The sequence below is a fragment of the Ovis aries genome, chromosome 10, assembly GCF_016772045.2.
Source record: "Ovis aries strain OAR_USU_Benz2616 breed Rambouillet chromosome 10, ARS-UI_Ramb_v3.0, whole genome shotgun sequence".
NCBI classification, from domain to species: Eukaryota; Metazoa; Chordata; class Mammalia; order Artiodactyla; family Bovidae; genus Ovis; species Ovis aries.
Window position 1 is genome coordinate 35,367,667 of NC_056063.1, and position 19,630 is coordinate 35,387,296.

The 19,630-nt window shown below is 50.2% G+C and overlaps 1 long non-coding RNA gene across 1 annotated transcript; it reads right to left on the reverse strand.

Moving 5' to 3' along the window:
- Window positions 1–1,210: 1,210 nt before the first annotated feature.
- LOC114116618 (uncharacterized) lies at window positions 1,211–19,032 on the reverse strand. The gene is made up of 3 exons (XR_003590480.3): window positions 14,626–19,032; window positions 12,153–12,238; window positions 1,211–10,117 (listed from the first exon to the last, which is right to left on the reverse strand). It is a non-coding gene; the product is annotated as an uncharacterized LOC114116618 (long non-coding RNA).
- Window positions 19,033–19,630: the final 598 nt, after the last annotated feature.

Genomic DNA, 19,630 nt, shown 5'->3' on the forward strand with positions numbered 1-19,630 from the left:
ACAAGGTGACCTTGGACAGGAGACAAGAACAAAAGGGGATGTAACTTTCATATGACCAGAAATGTTGCCTCCCAATGATTTCCTGACATTCATCCTTATCTGAGAATTTTCTGCCTTTTCCTTTACTTACTTGGTAGGTTTGTAGGGTTATAAATATTCCTTCACTCCTAAATTAGCATTCAGTCCCTTCTTCTGCCTGACAAATGGATCCCACCAAACTTCCAAATATTAATGAACAGCAAAGAAAAGTAGAATAAATCTGACTGAGCTGTTGCAATGACCAAAGCTGGTTGCATTCTCTGCAGCTGCCCAGCTGGAGGGGAAGCCACTGCCCAGCTCCTTGACTCCAGGCTGCCCAGGACTTCTCACCACCAAAGGCATGGGCGGACTTGACAGCGCTCCTATTCTGGGCCTGTGCTCTCGGAAGATCTGGCAGGTTCCACTTGGCAACCTTAGAACTGTGAGAAACTCAGCTGGATCCTGACACACTAACTGGGAGGCCACTGGAGGAGAGACTCAGGGGACAAGGGGCGACTGAGCCCCCAGCAGAATGGGGAGGAAGCAGAATGTGGGGCATCCGGCTTCCTCCCCAGGCTGTTCAAAAGACACCAAATTACTTTAACCTCATCCTAACTAAACCCAGAGATCTTGCAACTGAACCCACTTTCCCTTGGCCTGGGCACACTTTAAATGTTCAACCAACATGCTGTTGATAATTCGGTTTTAATCATACCACTTCACATGTATTTTCTACCACTCACGCTATCAAGTTTGGGTTCCAGACCTCAGTGGAGAGGGATGGTGCCAACCCATTTCTTACTGGCTTAATGAACACTTTTCAACACAGTTCCAAATGATGGTGGGGCTGGGTGAACCCTACCTGAGCTCCTAACGCAGACCTGTCCTGAAGAATAGGGGCAGACAATTGAGGAAACTACCCAGGGAACTGAGCTGATGATTTCAGGCAACGATGTGTACTGATTTGACATCCAAACACATTTCAGCATGGTCAACCCTGCCTTTGACTTTTCACAGAGAGACTTGGATCTAGAATCTATCAGTACAAAAATGTTAATGTTTTATCATTGCCTTTTCTGTAGGTCCTGTGGCTTTTCTTCCTGTTTGGAAGGGTGGGTCTTCGTGGCCCCTTTCCTTCAAGGTCCTCATTCCATCTCTGCCCCCTCCCATAATGAGAGCTAGTCAGCTTAACACCTACAGGTCCTGGACTCCCACCTGTGTGGCTTGCATTCTGATCTGATTTCTCAGAAACCAAAAAAAAAAAAAAAAAAATCATGTTTCCAACAATGGAGGCTCAATACAGGGTCAAACCACATTGGACCTTGATTGGTTTTTCTTTTATTTTGTACATTTCTCAGCATCAAAATTAAACTAGATCTTCAGCTTTGTTCTTGTTCCTGGAAATGGAAGAAACTTTATACAACTGGGTATGTTTTGGGTCATTCTCATTCTTTTGTGTTATTTCTACAATATCTATTTGTAAACAGATTTACCTTTAGTAGCTTGCTTTACACTTCAGACCAAAAATGTCTTATACTGCACTTATTTGTCAAAAGTAAGATTGTCATATAATGTTGGTTAAGAAACAAATGACATGTCTTTTGGGTGCAGAAATGCAAGAATGTACAATGTTCAGAAATTTTTGTTCCAAAGTATTTTTAAAATGTTTTCTTTACATAAGTTAAAGCCCCACGTTATGCAGCTTACATGCACTGCTTATATGTCTTTAATCTGTGTCCACACACAGGATATTCTCCCTCTCCTTGCTTTTAAACCCAGTGGCCTCTGACAGAACCTCTTCTACCTAGGTTCTAAGATTTCTTGAAAAAAAAAAAAATCAGCATCTACCCAAACTTTCCTGGCATTCCTGTACCAAATTGCTATCATTTTTGGTGAGCTACTTCTCAACACATTTCTCCCCAAAGGCTCACTGAGGTTTTGTTCATCCCTAAATGTTGCCAAAGGGATTCCCTGGTGGCTCAGCAGTAAGGAATCCATCTGCTAATGCAGGAGACTCAGGTTTGATCCCTGGGTTGGGAAGACCCCCCTGGAGGAGGAAATGGCAACCCACTCCACTAGTCTCACCTGGGAAATACCATGGACAGAGGAACCTGGTGGGCTACAGTCCATGGGGTTGCAAAGAGTCAGACATGACTTAGCAACTAAACAACAACAACAAAGTTGGCAAAGCACAGCAAACCTGCTAGGTTTCTAAAGATTATTCTGTAGCTTGGAATGGTCCCGGAAGCAGAACCATCATGTCAGACATTCCCAGAAATTCCCCAAGAAGCTAAAATAATTCCAAAGACCTCAGCTCCTCCTAAATCAGCTTGGTGAAACCTGATCTGCTCAGACCCATCAGAACAGAACGTTCTTGAAGTCAGGTCCAGCTCCAGCCCTGCAGGCGTGGCTGCCCTGGCTGGGTCCTGGGAGCATTCACACATGCAGGGGTCTCCCTTCACGTCTCGTGAAGAAATCCTCACAGCAGGGTGGCTGGGATGCCCTGGGTCACCTGATAGGTGTATTTTTAATTTTTTCAACAAATTGTTTTCCAAAGTGGCTGCACTGTTTTCCATTCCTCCCAGCAATTTTTGAGAGTCCCAGTTGGTCCACATCCTCTCTAAGAATTGGTTTAGCAGATCTCTCCAATTTTAAGCTTTCTGGTGGGTGTGCAGTGTGTGTCATTGTGGTTTTAATCTGCATTTCCTTTATGACTCATGAGGCAGCGTTTCACTTCTTTGGTAAAGTGTTCAAGTTCTTTGCCCATTTTTACTAAGCTCTTCACGTGGTATCCCCTGCCGCACATCATTTGGATCTTAGTTCCCCAACCACAGATCGAACCCGTGCCCTCTGCATCAGAAACACATAATCTTAACCCCCGGACTACCAGGGAAGTCTTAGTCTATGCTTTTCACAGTCTCATTGTTGAGTGACGCATTTTTCAGAGCAAGTCTGTTGCTAGGTAGGTCTTGCAACATTTCCCCCAAATCTCCAGCTTCATTTTCTTACAATGTCTTGAAGAGCAAAGAGGTTTATTTTTTTTTATTTTGATGATGTTCGATTTACAGATACTTTTGTTTTCTGCTTTCTGTGCCCCATTCCAGAAATCTTTGCAGAACCCGTGGTCACAACCATCTTCTCCTTCACTTTCTTCTAGAAAGGCTGATATCATTTTAGCTCTTACATGTGAGTTCATGGTGTTGTTTCAGTCTCTTGCCTTTTTATACAGTTAAATATGCTTGACAGTCAACAAAAGTCTGTTCAGTTAAAAAGCCTGAAAGGGTTTTGGGTCCGTGACATAAAAAATAAATAAGCGGGAGGATGGGGAAGTCAGGGGAGATGAAGAGGACAGAAGACAGACATCTATCGTTCCTAAGACATCTCAACCCAGAGGGGAAAGGACTTCCAGGGAGACCCCAGCCCAGAGCCGGAGCTGCCTGCAGCCCAGACAGGGAACTAGAGCAGAGGCCCTTGGGCCCAGACAGCCCTGTGCGCCCACCTGTTTGTCTCTGCACCCAGCTGAGCTGGGATTTGAAGGGTGATGTGCAGTGTGCTCCAGTCCTCAGGACACCAAGCTCTCCCCCCACCCACCACCCACCCTACTGGAGAAACTTCAAAGGGGGACACTTCCCCAACCTGTGGTTCTGCCCTTGGCAGACTTGCCCAGGAAGGATGCTTGTCAAGCATCCTTTATCCGATAACCTGGGTCTCCCAGCTGGGAGCTCAGAAGACCAGGCTCAGGTCGCTTCGTGCTCCCAGCAAAGTTCAGGATTTGCCCTGTGGCCTGCAGGACTCCTCAAGAAAACTCCTCCCCACCCCTCAGCACCCTCCCACCCGTCCCCAGGGCCTCCTTCACCCCTGCCCTGCCCCTGCTCTCCCAGATCCACACCCGCAGCATCTCTTCAGAGCTCCGCCTGGAAGTCCTTTCTCTGGGGTGACCTTTCCAAGACATGTCCTCCGAGACTCAGCCCCAGTTCAACGCAGAACCCCAAATCGTCAGACACGGTTGGCAGGAACTACCCAAACTGTTACCACAATCATTCGTCTTATTTTTAAAATACTTTATTTGTGGTTGTTGTTCAGCTGCTAAGTTATATCTGACTCTTTGCAATCCCATGGGCTGCAGCATGCCAGGCTTCCTTGCCCTTCATTGTCTCCCGGAGCTTGCTCAAACTCACGTCCATTGAGTCAGTGATGCCATCCAACCATCTCATCTTCTCTCACCCGCTTCTCCTCCTGCCTTCAATATTTCCCAGCATCAGGGTCTTTTCCAATGAGTCAGTTCTTCGCATCAGGTGGCCAAAGTATTAGAGCTTCAGCATCAGTCCTTCCAATGAATATTCAGGGTTGATTTCCTTTAGCATTGTTAGTAGCCTTAAAATTCAAGTTCAAAACAGCTGCAAAGACAGATGTCACAGGATCCTTGGATCTGCCAGCTGAGTCCTTATGAGTTAGTGCCTTGGGCCCTGGTTCAGGAAGAAGTCCCCAGAGCTCCAAGGAGAGTGAAGGAGGAGGCAGAGGATGGGGATGGGTGGGCAGACACTGACCCCAAATCAAGACGGAAGCTGATGCCCCCAGAGCTGATATCAGGTCAGGCCAGGGCTTGGCAGAGCAGCAGATTTCACGGTTTCATTCTTAAAGTCACTTTGGGGTATGCAATCATAGAAATACTATGCTGCTGAAGTTGTCCCTCTGTATAAATTATGGAGCTGAATTTTAAAAAAAAAAAACATAAAAACTTCAGAACATTCTGGAAAATAGTCCTATTTGTTTAAATTTTCAGGAAGTTCAGGGAAATGAAATTTCACATAGCGGATCTTCACCGAAATCTGAGCCTTGAGCCATAAACCTGGGAGAGAAAAAGGCAAGTCAACGCCTTCTCTGCAGTTTTCCAGGGTTATTTAGTGAGGGGGAGGCAGGCCCTTTCTTCTGTTTATCAGGAAGAGGCATTTCTGATAACCGATTTCAAGTTCAGTGGTTTGTTTCTCTCTGGCAAGTGTTGAGTTCTGCTGCCCTTGAGCTGAGGCTGAAGGCCCTGTAGTCACCTGGAGCTGGAGAGCGGCCTCGGGTCCGACAAGAGGCTCATTGTCCACACCGCAGGGGAAGATGCCCCAAGGATGAAAGAAACTCAAGGAGAGAGACAGCACGGACTGGAACAGCACCCCCTCACCCACACACATCCCCCTACCCCATGTAGCCCCACACTCTCCCTCCCGGGAGAGAGTCCTCAAAGCCCAAGCCCATCCCCTCCGCCAGAGAAGCTTCCAGCTGCGCCCGATGGCACGGAGACATTATCAGCCTGTTTTCTTTCTTTCTTTCACAAACTGCACAGGCATGTGTCGCAAATGACAACCTTCTCCCCAGAAAAGGTGAGGCCTGCCCACGCAGCTGCCCGCATCCCGGCTTCAAGGTCAGGGTGCGGCATTCGGCATCTTCCCTCTGTGCCCATGACCGGAGGCCCCTCACCCTAAAGTCAAAGTGCGCACCCTGGGTAGCCTCCGCAAACAGTGAGGACAGCAGTCTGGGCGGAGAAGTCGGCCACTTGCAAGCCACCACCTGTCCCCGCCTTCCTTCCCACCCGGTCTCTTTCACAAACTGGATGAATGCGTGTCTGCGCTCAACTGCCTCAGTCATGTCTGACTTTTCCTGAACCCCTGGACTGTAGCCCTCCAGACTCCTCTGTCCCCAGAATTCTCCAGGCAAAAATACTGGAGTGGTTGCCATTTCCTCCTCCAGGGGATCTTCCTGACGCAGGGGTCAACCCCGGTCTCCTGCATTGACAGGTGGATTCTTTACCAACTAACAGGAGGCAGAGGCCCAAAGCTTCACCACCAATATCTGCCAGGTTCTGACTTTTGACACCAACGACTCAAGGCCATGACGAGACACAGTACAAAGCCCTTCCAATGCCAGGTAACTTACAGCTTTTCTCTTCTTAAATTGTAAAGCAAACTCTTTATAATCTTTAATGAAACACTCACCCCAGTGTCAAGGAAACAACATTTTTTGGTAGGAGATAAACCATCATGAAAATGTTTAATTCAAGCAGCTGGTAATTCAATCATAGTAAAAAATTAAGTTCTTTTTCGTGACAAACACATTTTGTAGGGCAAGGAAGTAGGGACACGGGGTCCAATTCAATCTTTAAGTCATTGGTCTGTAGTCTGGAAGGGGGACACAGAGCAGCGTCTGTGATCTTGTCCACACACATCGGAGCTTGAGGGATTCAACTGTCCTGTTTGCTATTTGGAGGTTCTTTTCCTTCGTTTTTACTTAATTTAGTCAAATGGTTTGGGGATGTCATCAAGATTGGAGAATGTGTCTTCGCAAGACCAAAATAAATGACGAATCACTGATTCAGGGGGAAAAGAGAAAACCAGCTTGTCATGAGCCAGACACCGTTTCCAGGGGATGGATTGATGCTGAGGCAAGACTTCACAGAGTGGAAAAGCAAAAGTTTTCCAAGGAAGAACTCCACCAGTCACTCTCAGTCCTCCACCCACGAAGACGTTCGGCACAACTTCCAGAAGATCTTGGTGTTAGCAGAGCAGCAGCGTCTGAAGCCTCGGTTGGACTCCAGCCCTGAAACAGTTAGAGCCAGTGCCGTGACAGTCAAAAACAAGAGGCGTGGAACTTGAGAGATGAAAACAGTGAATGGCCGGGTGAGCTCTTTGGTCTGAATTTCAAAAATCACATGGAATTGGGGAACTTGAACCTCTCCCCAAATAAAACATAACAACTCTCAGGGAAACCGCAGACCCTGCTGGGACTGACCACCGGGCTAGAAACCCTGATCCTGACACAGAGCCACCAACACAAGACAGAGGAAGCCACCGGCTTCGGGCAAGTTTCCCCAACTGTGAAATAAAAGCGATATTTGCTCTGTGGACCCCACATGAGGAGAGAAAAAGGACATTGTTCTGAGTTCATTGGAAGGACACTATCTGAAGATTTTTAAATGTCCTTTCACTGTGTACAAGAAACTACAAATTATAGTCCTTTCTGTTTTAAAATAAGCCCATGACTTGAGAGGGCTTCCCAGGTGGCACAGTGGTAAAGAACCTGCCTACCAAAGGAAGAGACACAAGAAACGCAGGTTCGATCCCTGGATCAGGAAGATCCCCTGGAGTAGAAATTTTCCAATATTCTTGCCTGGAAAACTCCATGGACAGAAGAGCATGGCAGACTACAGTCCACAGGATCATAAAGAGTCAGACACGTCATGACCCTAACTTTTCCATTTGACTTGCTACCCTCAGCGAGCCCATGAGGTTTGGGTGTTTTTATCCAGACCTCATGGAAGCCAATTATGTACAGCCTCTGCAACTCCTTCCTGGTTCAGACTGTTTAGTTACAAATAAAATCAGATTACTTGGGAAAGATTGAAGGCAAGAGGAGAAGGGGGTGACAGAGGCTAAGATGGTTGATGGCATCACTGACTCAATGGACATGAGTTGGAGCAAGCTCCAGGAGCTGGTGAAGGACAGGGAAGCCTGGCATGCTGCCACTCATGGGGTCACAAAGAGCTGGACATGACTAAGCAACTGAACAACACTCGGAGGAGATAGCACAGAGTCCTGGAGGTAGTCCAGCGGGGTAGAAGCTCCCAGGTTGGGCTTGCAGCTTCTTCCTCGAGCTCAGTCCTCTAGGGCCATACCCGAGCTCTGGAGCTGGAATGGTCCCTGTGTTGAGTGGCATGCCTGCCTAAGCTCTGTCATTCCCCCCAAAACTGACCTCTGCTCTTCCACCCTGGCTGGAGTTGCCATCTTTAGCAAAAACAATCCAGTTGAACTTCAGATACATGATGGATATCTCCTCAGTATAAATATATCCCATGCAATCTTTGGGACAGACTTATACTAAACAGTGTTCTGTTCTTTATCTGAAAATCAGATTTATTGGGTGTCCTGTATTTGATCCAGCAACCCTCAACCTTACATCTGTAATTGTTTGTTATCCTATCAGTGATGGAAGCAAGACAGGTGCGTCTCAAACCGTGAGGTCTCATCAACATAACAATATAAAAACTAACTGAAAAACGAACCGTTTTGTTACTGCACTCGGATCTGAAGAATGTGGAATGACATAGCAGCAACCTCTATTTGTGAAGTGCTCAGTGTCAGACTTTATTTGCCCAATAAACACACGAGGCACACACCGTGGTCCTACTTCATTAATGCTGAGGCCTTGATCAGTGTCGGCCCGAGAGCGACCGTCTGAACACAGAACTCCTAGTCCATCCCAAGGCAGTTGTAGGGCTTCGGGGGCACCTTGGAACTGAATCTGGTGACTGATGTCACTGTGTCACTGTCCTGGGCGTGCACAGTGGCATCAGTTCTCAGGGAGCCAGACTCTGCGTCATCGGCGAGGCCACCAGGCTGGTTTTCATCATGCTTGGTGTCACCCTTGGGGAGGGTCTGTACGTGTGACAGCCCACAGAACCCACCCCTGGGAAGGCCAAACGGATTTTCACCGTTCTTATCTGTCTCTTCTGTGGGCCCTTCCAGCCCCAGGGAGTCAGGCAAACTGCACCACCATTTAAGCTTTCTGAGGTCCATGTGCCTTTTTCATTCTGAGCAGGATAACTTGGAATTCAGGAAAATAGGAGAGAACTCTGTCCCCACTGCTGACTACCAGACAAAGACACCCTCAATCACGGCCGTCCCCTCCTTAACGACCAGGAAGTCGACCCAGAAAGCATGTGGTAGGACAGCTGTCCTCTTTCCTGGGGACATTGAGGCGCTGGACCCCCAGGACCTGGCAGGAGGACAAATCACAGCGCAACCCAACGTCGTCTGTGGCGGGCCGGAAGCTGCCTCTACCTGGCCTGGCATCGAAAGGCAAACCGCCAAGGTAAGGAGCTGCGTCCTTCTCGGGAGGCCAGCGTGCCCTCGGGCTTCCAGGGTCTCTCCGGCAGGCGGGGGTGAATTCAGAGCCTGGCCGCCCCGTGCCACCCGCAGGTCCACGCTGTCAGGACGAGCAGGCGGTGGACCAGCTCCAGTCTTCGCACCCGTGCACCAGTCCTGCTCGGCCCATCTTGTGTGTCAGACAGCCTGGCCCTTCACAGAAGGCGACATTTGTGAGGTGAGGTGACATCTTCGCAGAACGCCAGGAGGCTTCTGCCTGGCCGGGGTGCAGGTCAGCTGGCCTAGCCAGCATGGCTTTCTGCGGCTGCAGCACTGTCTAAATGGAGACGGGAAATTACAGGGGAGAGACAGGGCTGCTAAAAAAGCATGAGGAAGAGGCCAAGTCCTTTCTCTCTGTTTATAGCAACACCACCTTCGTGCAACCCCAGGTTCAAGGAAGCAGGGCGGAAGCCTGGCCCTCGGCAGGTGAGCAGAGGAGGGAGGGGGGCCCGTGACCCCCACACAGAGCCTGCCGACAACCAAGGGCAGGGGAAACTCAACAGGCCTGGCAGCCTGGCGAGTTTGCTCCTTATGGGGACATGCTGAGCAACATGAACAGTGAAACACTCAAGTTCACGCTCCTTCTGCAGACCCCCATCTGTTCTCACTTCCTCCCAGGATGCCCCCCCACCCTCCTGTCTAACAGGATGCCGGGCTAGCCACGATGACTTCCCAGGAGCTGAAGTCATGAAAGCATGTGGCACGTAAAAGAATAAAAGAACTGGTCATACAAGCCGCCTGTGAGGCCTAGACTAGTTCTACAGGACAGCAGTGTGTCTTGGGAGGTATGTCCCAGAATGTCTGCCAAGAGTTACAGTGGGCACACGTGGCCATCGCCGCCTGCCCGCTGTGGGGTCAGGACTCTAGGGGATGGGATGGGGAGGACAGAGGGCCAGCCCAGGCCTTTCTGCCCAGCCCTCCAGCTCCACAGGCTCCAAACCTGCAGCCCGCACCCCGACTCTGGGCTGAGTGAGAGCACTGATTTCATCAGCAGCTCAGCATGGCCTGACTCCAGAGTTCAGAGGCACTGACGGTGTGTGAGGGTCATTTTCACATGCCCTGAGCCAAGGACCGGGCCCTTGGAAGCCCAGCACACCTCTAGGGTCCCTCCAGGGACTATGCTTCTGGATTCCAGGCGTCCTCCAGTGGTCACCACCCGAGCATGTCTTCATGTCCTTGTAAAGCACCACTCTCTATGGCGAAATGACTTAAAATTAGCAAAGTCAATATTTGATCTGGGCCCAGTTGGGAAAGTGGAACCTTCCGTGGAGAATCAGAGCTGTCTCCAAGAAGAACTGCAGCAGCAGCCCTGACCTTGAACTTGGAGGAGACAGAACACTGGGCTTGGGGAGTGACCAGGGCAGAAAGGGCCTTGGAGTCACCAGCCAAAGCAGGGAGTGGCCGCATTTAGACCAGCACCCCCACCACCCGCCCCTCCCAGCCCAACTAGGCACACCCCACCTCTTCCCTCCCTCCTTGGATGACTGTGATTCCCGATTTTGTTCCTAGAAGAAAGACTCAGGTGTGGAAAATGCCCTGTTTTATTTGACCTGCATTATAACCCTTCCAGGGGTGGCCTTAGACCTTCCATAACCCCACATTTAATAGGTCAACCCTTCGAAGGCTCAGGGTCCAGGTGGGGCAGAGTCCAGCCAGCACCATCCACCCCCTAACACAGAAGAACGAGCGCTGTGGACAACCCAAGCCCACCCCCAGACACTGCTGATCCCCCAAGAGACCTGAGTCCCCCAGACACCTCTGAGCGCCCTCTTTCTGTCAATCCGGCTAAAGGTCTGTGAATTGCACTGGTCTTTCCAGAGAATCCTCTTTTGTTTTTTCCCTGTTGTTTTTCTCGTCTCTCCTGGATTCATCTCCACTCTAATCTTCCTTTCTTCCGCCTACACGCTCTGGGTCTAATTTTCTCTTCTTTAGTTCCTTAAGTTGTGGTGGTGGTTTAGTTGCCAAGTCATGTCCGACTCTTGTGATCTCATGGACTGTAGCCCGCCAGGCTCCTCTGTCCATGGGATTTTCCAGGCAGGAATACTGGAGTGTTTACCATTCCTTCCCCAGTAGATCTTCCCAACTCAGGGATCAATCCTGGGTCTCCTGCACTGCAGGAAGACTCTTTACCATCTGAGCCACCAGGGAAGCCCTCCTTAACTTGTACACCTAGATTATTGAGATCTTTCCTTTTCTCTGAGGCCTGGGTTTACAGCAGTAGCTTCTTGCAGGTACTGCCCTCTGCCCCCGCCCCGGGGGTTCTGGCAGGTTGTATATTGTGTGGACACCTCTCTTTTAGCAGTGAAAACAGTTGACTGCCCTGGGAAACAGAAGCCTGAGAGAGAACAGCAGTCATCAGTTTTACTTTTTCCCTAAACTGAAATCTACCCAGAGAAGATGGCTCTGCTTTTAAACCCAGTCCTTCTTTGGCCTAGGCAGAAGCTATTTTTGCTAATGAAATTGCGGTCCAAAAAAAGAGACATTTCTCTGGGTCTTGTTGGAGATACCGTGGCCCTTGTGAGCAGATCAATATAAGAGCAGTGTAGACACCAAGCTGATGGACTTCTGTCCGTGTCTCTGAGGTTGGAGAACATACAGACTGTACAGGGACCAGGAAGCCTTGGGCTGCGCTTCCTGCCCGTCCACCCAGGGCCACACTCAGCTGCAAAAGTCCTTGCAGAGTCAGGTCACTGCTCCTTGCGCGAGGCCACCTCTTCCTGGGGCCAGCACCCTGCATCGGCCGAACCCACTTCTGAGGATGGCCCATGAGTTGGTGGCCATGCAATCAGCCGATTTAGCAGGTGACCAGGAGCCAGTGCTGAACAGAAGGGGGCTGGCTTTCCTGGGAGACACAAAACCCAGACCCTCAGAGCCCAGCTCAGCCAGCCCAGGTGATGTCGATCAGATGAGAGCTTGCCGTTCAGTGGCACCCTGCCACACACCCGCTGGAACACTTCTGTACATCACTATTTATTTTTTTCAGTTGCTCTGCATTATTAAACAGCTGCCCCATCCCCTCTGCATAGTGGCCACATTTCAAGGCGGGGGACGTAATTCCTGCTTATGTGTGCAGTTGGGAAAACTTTTGGAGCTCTCTGGCATGAACAGCATCTCCTAAGACATCATGACTTGTTTCCAACAATGGTTGGTGGCAGTGAGGGCTGAGGGTGCAGGCTCACTCCCCACACGCCTGCTTTGAAAGGTGATCAGCACCCAGGATGTTCTCACCTCTTTTATCCGGGCGATTGGAGCACAGCTGGGAATGCCACTTTCACGGTCAGACAGATCTTAAGGTAATTTCTTGGAATGCGTATCTGATGGGACAGGACGGAAAAAAAAAGAGAGACAGAGAGAAGAGCTGAACAATCACCTACAAATTCAGTCGCTGAGAACAATGAGAACCAGCGCAAGGGAAGGACTTGTGTTTTTCGGGGAAAGTAGCTTTTGTGGTCACCATGCACTGGTGAGCCCCAGAAATTGTGAACACAGGATTCTTTCTTTCAGAAAGCTGCCCCCCAAAAATGTCTAATCTTGGCATATGAATAGAAATCAAAGGCTATGCAATGCTTAATCATATACTACACTTCAATAGGTCATTTCTTCTGAGGGGATAAAATCCTGTCACAGGCAGCAGGCCCAGGAGTTACAAAGTCAGTTTTACAAACATGAGAGACGCTGAGTCATCTCGCAGACCTGGTCAGCATCAGAGTGACCCTCGAAGGAGACGCCCTTTCTCCTTGCTCTCAGCCTCTCGTCTCCGGGCCAAGGGTCAAGGCCCAAGGGTCAAAGTCAAGGATCACACCTCTGATGTCCCGGGGAATCAGTTCTCAGGTTTAGATTAATTCAAAAATTCATGGTGAAGCAAAAAAGGGGAAAAAGGATACAAACTGACCAAAAATGGGCAAATTAAGCCAATTCGTGGATAAAAGCATTCAGACCATTTGCAAGAAGTAAAGAGAAAACAGCAGAGAAAGCATCGTCTCTTGCTCCTGGGCGTCAGTCATCCCCTACACCCTGGCGTCCTGACGAGCAAACTTGCAGGGCGGGCGTTGGCTGAGGTGGAGGGAATGTCTGAGTCCTTTCCAGCACCCATCAGTCACCAGGAGCCAGGCCGAACCAAAACCCTTTCCGCTGCCAGGAAGCCAGGGCAGGATGACCGTCCTTCCCGCATGTCTGGCCTTCAGCTTTGGCCACAACATGGGGGAGTCTGCAAACTGAACACCAGGTTCCTACCAATGTGCCCCGCAAACCCGACAGGTCCCTCATGGCTGGCTCTTTCCTCCTTCCTGCAGGAGGGAGCAGCCCTGCCCGGCAGGGGCAGGTGTCCCGACCGTCCTTCCCACAGCTGAACCAGCCGGGGCTGGAAACCGGAGAGCCAGGGTCCAGTGCGCCCTGGGCCCCTGGAGCCTCCCTCTGGCCAAGGCAGGATGGGCGCGAGGGCACAGGTTGAGATGCAGCTCACCAGGCCCCTGTGCTCCCTGGAGGGTCCCTGGGCCATTGGGACCCCACACCCAGCCCACCACAGGGGCTCCTGCTGACTCCCCAGCACCTCTGTTTCCACCAGGCTCATTCAAACCAGCCCTCTCGCCCCTACCCCAAGTGGTCCCATCTCCACCATCACACCTGAGCAAGGTCCTGGCCCCCGCACCCCCATCAAGGTCACTCTGGTCCCGGGCCTTCCCGCTGTCCAGCTCAGCCATGGATCACCCTAAGCCAAGCAGAGCAAACACACTTTAACCCACCCACCCCAGGGGCAGCTGGAGTAGCTGTGAATACCCAGGCAGGAGAGATATAGCCCAGGATCCATGTGACCAGTGACAGCTGGACTCCGGCATCAGAAGAACCCTGCAGAGGTGGCTCCTGCCGTCCACCGCATCCCCAATAGCCCCTCAGCGCAGAACCTTCAGTGCCCTGAGCCCATGGACCGCAGCCGCGGGGCAGCCCCTCCTCTGGGGACTGAGGACCGGGCCACACGGCCCGTCTGGCAGCTGCCCAGCCCCCTGTCCACTGCAGAAGATAACGGAACCAGCATGCCTGACCCTGCCAGCATCCTGCACAGAATAGACGGGCTCCAGGCAGACACCAGTGTCCCTTCAACTATGGACATGGCCTCTTGGGGAAAAAAGATACATCCTGATTATTGAGTTAAAGTGCCCGAGAGAATACATACGTGCTTCATATGTATGTGATTATCTGAAAATGTTAACACTGCTCAAACAAAATTGAAAAATAATTCTACAACCAAGGAGTTGGAAGTAGAATATTCATTCAAACTGGATACCCTCTTGCATGGAGACCCCCAGGTTTAAGGGACACCTACCCTTGGAGCTGACGTCGGGGGCTGTCACCTGCCTCCAGAAAACAGACGTGTTCAGTGTTTACAGATGTCAGCCCCAGAGACGTAAACCCATTGTCCCGGAGGATTCGTTTTGCCCCGCGATTGTGAGTACTGATTTACTCACAAACATGTGACCTAGAAAAGACTCTGATGCTGGGAAAGATTGAAGGTGGAAGGAGAAGGGGACAACAGAGGATGAGTTGGTTGGAATGGCATCACTGACTCAATGAACATGAGTTTGAGTAAACTGCGGGAGCTGGAGATGGACAGGGAGGCCTGGTGTGCTACAGTCCATGGAGTCACAGAGAGTCAGACATGACTGAGCAACTGAACAAGAGCAACGTTATCTGTGACCAGGCATACCTTGGTCGCTCTGTCCTTTTTCAGTTTGTGCTCCCCCTCGTGTTTTCTCTTTTCTTTTTCAGATCACGTTCCATTTTTGCAGAGTCAGCTGTATTTCTCCATCTTATTTTTCCATCAAGTTCTGACTCAACCCCATGACATTGCTTGGAAGTCCTTCTTATGAGGCAATTAATTAAAATCCTGATTTACCGATATCCATCCTTTCTGTGCTCCTCTGCCTCCATCTGCAACAACCTTGCTTAAAGGCAGAAGCTCTTTGAGAATTCTTCCTGTGATGGATTCACTCCAGCATACCACTGCTGAATGGAATCAGCTTTAAGAACACCAGTGTTAGAAGTATTTGTCTGGGAATACATAAAATAATGAGATCGGCCACCAGTTCACTTTTGACCAAAAAAAGCTGGGTGATAGTGCACAGGCGTCTGTTGGCCACTCCCTCTAGTGGGGTGATGCTTGGACATTCTCTGTAATGAGACATTTAAAATGATATCATTAAGCAGCGAGGTGACAGGCTGCAGCCACAATACAGGGAGGACGGTGGGGCACATGGCAGGGCGCACGCATGTCCAACCTCGGGCTCTGCTGTATCCCTCACGGCTGTCTCAGCTCACTGCCCTCCCCACTCTGGCAGGATCGCCCCTCACTGTGTCATGTATACTGATCTCTGGCTTTGCAGGAGGGGTCCTCAGAGCCCTGGGGCGTGCCTGGAGGAGCAGTGATGCCAACAGGGAGAAAGAGTCAAGAGGGTTATTTTAAAAACTGGTGATTTTTTTAAAGCTGAGGTGCATGAGCCCAGGCCCAGCAGTCAATCTATAAACCAGCCTCCTCCTCCCAACCCTCCAAAAGCACACAGACCGGGGCCCCTTCTGATTCCAGACACGCGCTTCAGGGCACATTTAGCCTTTTGTTACTAGTTTTCACTTTTCAAGTTGCCTTTGATGCATATTTTCAATGCATTTTTATTCCAAGAAAAGATGGTGGACGAGGAAGCTGATGTGATCTGTCTAATTCACCTAATCCCTGTCTGGCCTGGATCCTGAGTACCGGGGACGGCAAGGGGCCCACCCAGCCGCACTTACGGGGCATGTCTTAAAGGTCCTGCATCGAGGAGCCTGGCAATCTGAGGCTCAGGCTTAAGGAACTTGTCCATCACTGGAACACCGGCCAGAGTAAGTCAGGGCTGACAAGAAAACGCAAAGCCTCAAAGAACAAAAATCATCACATCCTTGCTGGTGATGCTGAATGCCTAGCCTCTGTGCACTGGCGCCAAAGCAAATCTCAGAGACAGAATTCCAGGTGAGGTAGGAAAGGATGCTGAAGCTAAATCTCCAATACTTTGGCCACCTGATGCAAAGAACTGACTCATAGGAAAAGACCCTGATGCTGGGAAAGATTGAAGGTAGGAGAAGGGGACGACAGAGGATGAGATGATTGAATGGTATCACCGACTCAACAGATGAGAGTTTGCGCGAGCTCCAGGAGATGATGAAGGACAGGGAAGCCTGGCATGCTGGGGTCCATGCGGTTGCAGAGTCTCACAATACTGAGTGACTCAACAACAACGTTTGCCTGGCAAAGAGGGGCACAATGGACTCCTGCCTCGAAAAACTATGTGTCACAACGCCAGAGGATTTGGTGAGGAATTTTATAGCAAGGCATAAGAACCCAGGTGCTGATAAGACCAGGGCCTGCAGACCTTTAATCTGGCCTCAGGTGGCCCCTTGGAGGAGGAAATGGCGACCCACTCCAGTATTCTTGCCTAGAGAGTCCCAGGGATGGGGGAGCCCGGTGGGCTGCTGTCTATGGGGTCGCACAGAGTCGGACACGACTGAAGCGACTTAGCAGCAGCAGCAGCAGCAGCAGGTGGCCCCTGATGAGCTCAGTTATCACACCGTGCCCTTCTCTAGAATGAAGAACACTGACACCTTACAATCAGTGGGGGTTTCAGTTCTGCAGAAGAGCTTAAAGACATTGTCTTATGTGTCCCTTGAGGGGGACTCTGCTCCCTTCTTGTTCTTCCCTGATCAGCAACTGTTTAAATCTGCCCTTTCAAGTCCTAGGTTTGATCCCTGGGATGGGAAGATCCCCTGGAGGAGGGCATGGCAGCCCTCTCCAGGATTCTTGGAGAACCTGATGGACAGAGGAGCCTGGTGGGCTACAGTCCATGGGGTCGCACAGAGTCAGACACAACTAAGCGACTGAACCACAGCGAGTTAATTAGCCCCTGTTTGTTCTGAGAGGCTGCCTATGCAGAGGAAGCCCAGGGAACATGGGCCTGGTGCTTCCTGGGATGTTTTAAGTCAAACAACGAGGACAATCACCCTGGGATCTGAGAGGCATCCTGGAGCAGTCTTCAGGCTTGTTAGTCCAGGACAGAGGCCCATGGAGGCTCTCCAGGAAGCTGGGAGCAGCTTGCCCTGAAGGAAAGCCCAGCATCTCTCCCTCTCGCCCTGCCCTGACTACCTCCGCTGTCTCCCCTGGCTGGCTGAGGGGGGCTCTGCCCCAGGGCATCTCTGGGGTGTGACTTTCCAGAGCCTTTATTGAAAGCACCACCTGGGAGCAGTGATTACCTAACAATTTGCCAAAGGGGAGGGCTGCAGAACCCTTGGCATCCTTGAATTGCAACTGTTTTCTGTCATCGTAAAGAAAAAGCTAATCATTTTTTCCAGCAAACCTCCCCCCTCCGTCTCCTGCACAGACTGTTACGAAATTGCCAAAGACCACACACTGGGCTTTCTCTGTTTTCACAGTTTTTAAAGTCATCCTCTGAAGGCGAAGGAGCGGAGAGGAGAGGAGGGTTTCTCTCCAGCCCGGCATCTGAAGTGGAATTCCGTCGGCAGAATGCTATTCTCTTCTGGCCACTTTCCACAAGTTCCATCTTCTTATTAAGTGTTTATCATCTCGCTTAAAGGAAAAGGAGGAAAAAAAAAAAAAACCAACCCTCTGACTGCATCCAGTTGGGAAAGTGCCATGCAGCCCTCGCAGTCATGCTATCGAATATTCTGGAAATGAACTCTAAAGACCAAAAAATTTAGCTCATCATAGGAAAGTTCAATTTATGATAACATTTATCTCTGCATTAATAAGGATTTGCAAACAGAGTTGATTATCCAGGTCTTTGAAGATGAACACCATGAATCAATCCAGCAATGTATTAGTGATACGAGGTTGTTGCTTTTTAACAGAGTTGGCCCGACGTAAGACATTTCTTTTTTATGTGAAATGATGTTGAGAGAATTTTGAAATGTGCACCATCTGAGTCATACTGGCTCAGAAGCAGGAATTCAGCACAAACATTTTTTAGCGGCAGATCAATGATGTAAAGTTTGTTTTCAAGGGAGAATAAATGTTTTGCTTCCCAAACCAGCCTGACCCATGGGGCAAGAGAGGGATGTGACCTCAGGCTCTGAGTGTAGGAAGGATGGGTCATGGCCAATGGTCCTCCTGTGGCCGGGGTGCCCCGGGAGAGACCATCCCCCCACTTCACATCCCACCCTCTTCCCAGCACGTCCCAGCGGCCGACGCCCATCCCCCAGGCCCACATCCTCCAAAGATGCTCCCCACCCCTCCCTAGCCTCAACTTGCTCCAGTCTCCCTCTCAGACACACTTTCAGATCACTATCTATGAGATGTTCCAACTGACATCCTTGAAAATTCAGGAAACAAGTTCAGTCGCTAAGTCGTGTCTGACTCTTTGTGACCCACTGGACTGCAGCACTCCAGGCTTACCTGTCTTCCACTATCTCCCAGAGTTTGCTCAAATTCAGGAAATAAGTTCCAAATTTGGGTTTCCTTGGTGGCTCAATGACAAAGAATTCACCTGCCAATGCGGGAGACCCAGGTTCGATACCTGGGTTGGGAAGATCCCCTGGAGAAGAAAATGGCAACACACTCCAGTGTTTTTGCCTGGGAAATCCCATGGACAGAGGAGCCTGAGGGGCTACAGTCCATGGGGGCAAAGAATCGGACACAACTGAGCGAGTGAACCACCCCCACAAGTACCAATTAAAAACAGCATCCTCGTTATCCTTGTGGTTCAGCACACAAGTGCCTTTGCTCATCTCTTCCCACTGCACGGAGGTTTCAGACCGATGTCTGCCTTTCCTAAACCCACTCCTTCTTCCTGACTTAATCCAAGCATTGTCTCCTTGAGGAGACCTCCCCTGCTTCTTCTGTTCCCTGTAACCTTGCACTTCTCACTGGTTCTAGTTCCCGGAGCATCAGTTGCTGTAACTTAGAATCTGTCCTCATGTCTGGTTACCCTTGAATCATCTCCCATGTGTGATGTGGCCTCCCCAAACAGACATCTCGGGCAAACTGGGGTGTATGTTATTATGCTCTGTGACAGTGCCTCCCTGTAATGCCTGGTCACAGAGTATCACTCAGTAAGTAGTGATCTCTTCTAACTAAGTGATCTCATCTAACTAAGCTCCCAGCCAGCACAGGTGTTGAGTGTCACTTTTCTCTGTGACACAGCGCTCTCATTTGGAATCATTCGCTTCTCAAGGGGGTTGGGAAGGTTGGGGGTGGTGGGCAGGGAGGAAGTGGGCAAAAGGGAAAAGACTGTAAAAAAGTTCTAGACTGACGTGGCCTGGGAGGCACCAAACAGTTCCCAAATGTGGCCGTGCACTGGAACTTCCTGGGGAGATGATGAAAACTAAGATGCAAACAAACCCCCAAACTACCTAAAGCCCCCTTGTGGGATCAGGAACTGACCTCTGTTTTAACAAACTCCCAGAAGGTTCTGACAGCTGGTTCGGGGCAGGTCTGGATTGGCATTTGGAGACCCTTCATGGGTTCAAATTCTGGTTCTCAAACCTGAAAACCATGTGATCTTGGATAAGTTGTTTAAACATTCTGGCTCTTCTTTTACTCATCTGTGAAACGTGAGTTGCTCAGTCATGTCTGACTCTTTGTGTCTCCATGGACGGTAGCCCTCCAGGCTCCTCTGTCCACAGGATTCTCCAGGTAAGAACACTGGAGTGGGTTGCCATTCCCATCTCCA